This window comes from Brassica oleracea, chromosome C2, assembly GCF_000695525.1.
Source record: "Brassica oleracea var. oleracea cultivar TO1000 chromosome C2, BOL, whole genome shotgun sequence".
NCBI lineage: Eukaryota > Viridiplantae > Streptophyta > Magnoliopsida > Brassicales > Brassicaceae > Brassica > Brassica oleracea.
Genome location: NC_027749.1, coordinates 50,057,184 through 50,062,142, shown reverse-complemented (window position 1 = coordinate 50,062,142; position 4,959 = coordinate 50,057,184). Strand labels below are relative to the sequence as shown.

Sequence of the window (4,959 nt, the reverse complement as noted above, 5' to 3'; positions counted from 1 at the left end):
GGTTTAGGGTCAAGAGAGTGTGTACCAGCCTTCTTGAATGAGATAAAGGCTTGGATAAGGGAATGTAGGTCACTCATGGTTGCTGGACCATCAGTGTTGGCTGCACTATCAGTACTTCTCCATGTTCCTTCTTCATTTGAACCACCAATGACAGATGAATACATGGTTCGACCTTGAATCGATGGATGCTCAAACTCTTTGATTACATTCCTGGCTTGATTCAAGTCACTTCTTCTTGGCATATTGTGGTTCTTATGTTGTTCCTTAGCCTTCTTGTACTCTGGAAACAACACCATGTTGGAGTTCTCCCTCATGGAGAGATATGGACCAGTGGACAATAGATTGTTCCTACTGATTTTGAGATAAACTGGACTTTGAAGAAGCTTTTCCTGATATGGTTGAAGCTTTCTTGAGTTCCAGAGAATAGGGTACTCCTCTATCTTGAGTTCTGGTGAGGTTCTTCCCTTTTGAAAGACCTTTGGACCAGTGGATAAAAGGATGTATCCAACAGGTTTTGAAGATAATCTGAGAAAGAAAGAAAGAAATTTGTGGAAGCTTTTGTGAGTTTCAGGAGCTTCATGCTTTGATACCATGTTAGAATGAGAGAATTATTGAGAGTTTATTTATGAAGAATGAAGAACATGAAGAACATAGAGAGAGAGAAAGTAGATCTCAAGATGTAAGAGAAAGAAGGAAAGAATAATTTCCTTTATTTAATTGTGGATCTGAGTACAAGTATTTAAAGACAAGTGACCTCAGTACACAATATAATAAAATATCTTATTCTCTCTTCCTCTTCTCTTCAATAAAATCGAGCTTATAAAACCCTTATAAAACCCTTATAAAGCCTTATAAAACCTTATAAAACCTTATAAAAGCTTTATAAAACCTTATAAAAGCTTTATAAAACCTTATAAGTCTAGCAGCTTAATTCTAAAGTCTGGCAGCTTAATCCTGCTTCATGTCAACAGTTATGAGTTAAAATATTTTCATTGGTTATTTTGATAGACGTTTATATACAAGTCTTTTTCTTCGAATTTTATTATATTCAATTGTTACATGTAGATGCTATAATATTACAGATGTAATATTTTTGATACTCATATTGTTTGAGTGCAGCGTATAAGAAAACGTTACCCGGTTTGAAGCCAGCCCAGCTCAGGGACGGAACCAAGACTTTTTATCACTGGGGACGAAATTTTTTAGTATATAAATTTCAGACATTATTGATACACGCTTTTTATGTTTCTTTGGTTGTATCTCTATTTTATTTGTTGTGGGACTATATAAATGGATATACTTTATAATACAACTGTTTAGTTTCAAAAATTAATCTATTTTTGTCACATTTTTAAAATCATCTCACTGAAATTAGCCGGTTCTTCACATTTTTACCAATATGTTTGAGGAGCCGCAGGAAAAAAATGGTTTGAGGAGCCACAGAGATGGAAGAAATGGTTCTCCATGCCTCGCTGTGAATCGTGCGCTGGAAGATGTACCTCATAACAGATAGAAAAACATGGTTCTGTAATTTTGTCAGTTCAAAACAAAAACAATGTATTTTTGTTTGAATCATACAAAACTCAAATAGCTTTAGCCTTCGAATTATTCAAGCTTTTCTAGGATTGGGACCAAATTGCTTTAAAAACTAGTTTAAGAAAGTAAAAGTAAATCTAACCACCACACATCCTAGATTTTCTTTTAGAGGTTGATTGTTTGGAGATGATCTACACTAGTTTTTAGTTTTTGATTTTCCAAAAACCACTTTCTACCCAATCAAGATTTCTAAAAAATTGATTCCCTAGCTAGGATGTATGGTGGTTTGTCTTTTTTTTTTGTGCACATTAATGTGTGGTGGTTAGTCTAAAACAATTATACTTCCCACTAAGATTCACCTTTTTAAAAGTTATCCATCGCGTTTACATTGATTACAAATGGAAAAAAAAACATTGATTACAAATGTAACGCAACTATCAATACAAACAAAACCCAAAACCTGTACTCGCTCGAAATAGAGAACAAAATGTTTCCCTTCAAAACGCATCTTCTTAAACCCCATGCTCCAAGTATTCTGCACAGCCATTAACATAGCTTTTCCTTCTGCATCAATGCTAGATGCTGAGCCTCCTAGAGAGGCTGTTCCCCAAAGTTTAGATACTCTTTGATGATCTCGTAAGATTGACCATCATAATTTCGTTTATAGCAATCTTATCTCAATCTAACCATAATTACTGTTCCATTTCAATCATCTTGAATTGAGATTCTCCCGGAACCAGCCTCTCTAGCTTACATGAAGTGATGGTTTGAAATTTGAAACATAAGTCATAAGATACTTAAAAATTAAACACTTAGCATACATCAACAGAAAAATAGGATAAGAAATGAGAGTCTAAGAATGTCTGAACAACACAAGAAACAAAGCAAGGATCATGGGGAAAAAATAACAACGCAAGAAATAACAAAGCAAGACTAATCACATGAATGAAAATAACAACGCAAGAAACAAATCAAGAGGGGAGAAACCACATGGCATCGTTTGGTTTGAAGTTGGAGAGACTGGCGAAGGGTTTGATGGTCTTTGTTGCAAGGTTGTACACACATACGTCGATGCATGGAGTAGAACGTTTCGTGTGATTGAAAAGGCGATCATCACGGGTGAAATAGATGGAGTTAGGCTCAATACCAAGGGTGCGGTCAGCAGGCACGGTAATACCCAAATCGACAAACAAAGCCACATCGCCCAGAGAATCCACCTCAACAAGGAAGGTATTTGGTTCTAGGTCTTTAGCATCCCTCTTGTACAGGCGGAAGATCCTAGGCCTTCCAGAGGTTGGTTCGTAAGCTCTGGTATAGAGAAACAAGGGCTCTCCTGATGTTGGAACAACAATGTGTTCGCCAACTGAGATGGGCTTGTATGCATACATTGCTCTCTCATCAGCTATTGGGATCGACATAGGAAACTTATGATTCACTGACACCATCCTGTCCAGACAAATCAAGATGTCGAATGTATCTTCGTGTAGAGAAGAAGTAAAGATTGTAACCTTTGAGCACCATATCATCTAGGCCTCGTAACTCCCTACGAACATCCATCCCTACTGTAATCTCACGGTAATGAGCATCACTTTTCTTACAAAACCCCAAGTACATAGTCTCCACTCTTGTCGTCCACCCACAAAAGACCTCTAAGGTCTTTGATAGTGAAATGATCCCAAGCAAAAAGAGTACACCGTTTGATTAAATTCTCCTTGAATTCGTTTTCTCCTACTCCCTGAATCTCATGAGGACCACCTTTGAGTGTCTCTAGACGTGGAAGAAGCATCCTCTTATGGCTAAACACGTCTATGATATAGAGATCAGATCTAGAATCCACAACCAGAAACCACTTACCTGAGTTTCCCAGGAATTGATACCCTGAAAGACGACAGCCACCCTCTTCCGGACACAGCATCAGTAACGGAGATCTGAATTTTAGCCGCAACGTTTGCTTGGAACACAAGTACCAGTTCGAACACACGATCGCAGCGCGGTGGAAATCGAAAAAACTCAAACGTTCCAATAGATATCTCAATATGTCCACTGGGAGCTCTGACCAGCCGCCGGAACTAGGAGCTTCCATGGGTTGTTGCCGGAAACGTTTTTTACTTGTAAAAATATCCATGATCCTTTTTTCAATAAAATTAGTGAGGAGGTTAATTATATAGTCAAAATCATTTTCTATATTTAGTTTGGAAATAACTCAATAAGATAATCAATGCTGAAATAATCAATGTTAAAGAAATTGATAGGCTGTAATTATGAGGGTGGAGTACACCGAATGTTTTTTTTAAACCCATTTTAGTATCATTTTAGAAAAATATTTTCTTTTATAACCGATTTGTCTATGTCTAGACAACACCTAAACCAATTTTTAAAATATTGAAAATGATTAATTAAACATAATAAGTTTTCTTAAATAACTTTAAATCAATCAATATATATAAAATATAGTTTATTCTCTTCTCCTTGCGCCATGTCAGCATCCGCATAGATAAGTCGAGCTCTCTCGCTTCGACACATGGCAGTCTGTTTTTTCTCTTTTGTTTGTTCGATGGTCTTCATTTGTGGGGTTTTAGTGTTTTACTAATGAGCAAGGCCTCAGACAATTGATAAGGTGGGCTTCACTTACACATAACCGAGTCCAATAGGTATTTGGCTTCATCTCCAACACTTGACCGGATAACTGATTTTTGGAGTACCGTCGGAGCTTCAGATTCGTTTAGCTAGCCGTCGAGAAATGATTATTTCCAGCGACCTTCTGGTGGAAGCATGCGTCTTTGTCGAATTGCTTGAAGGTCTTCTCAACGGGTATCAAAAGTGGCAACGTTACGGAACTTGATTACATTCAATTATTTTCATTTATACTTTAATTAACTCTATTTTCCCACTCTTCACACGATCTGTCATTCAATACATTATCTCCTTTCTTCCATTATCAGAATCTGCAGCTATAAATATGTAAGTTTTTTCCCGTAAAATTCATCATTTCATTCTTCTCGATCCTTAATTTGGTTATGTTCCTAAAGAGAGTCTTCAACAAACAGGTGTGTGTCTATTGTTTTTCTTCTTTTTTTTGTATCAGATATTAAAGATTGTAACTTTTGAGCTCACCTTACTTTGTGTCGTGACTTCTTACTTATATGCAGAGAATCTATATCTACTTTACCGTATTTGGGTTGAATGGAATCACTTAAAGTATATGCACAAGTAGAATCTGTGTGGGTTTGAGAGATACGAGATTCTTATTGTTCTATCATGATCAAATCTTCTGTCTTTTTTTGAATTCTAATTTGTAAAAGTTATACACTGTTTTGGCTCTGAAGATTTAGATTTCCGTATTAAAAAAAAATTCGGGTACTTAAAAAAGGTTATAAAGTTTTTTATCATGAAAAGTAAGAAACTTTATTATTGGATTTTTGT

The 4,959-nt window shown here is 36.2% G+C and overlaps 1 pseudogene; it reads right to left on the bottom strand.

The window, feature by feature from the left end:
• Positions 1-2,426: 2,426 nt before the first annotated feature.
• Positions 2,427-3,619, bottom strand: LOC106324518 (annotated as a pseudogene).
• Between the last annotated feature and the right edge of the window lie 1,340 nt (positions 3,620-4,959).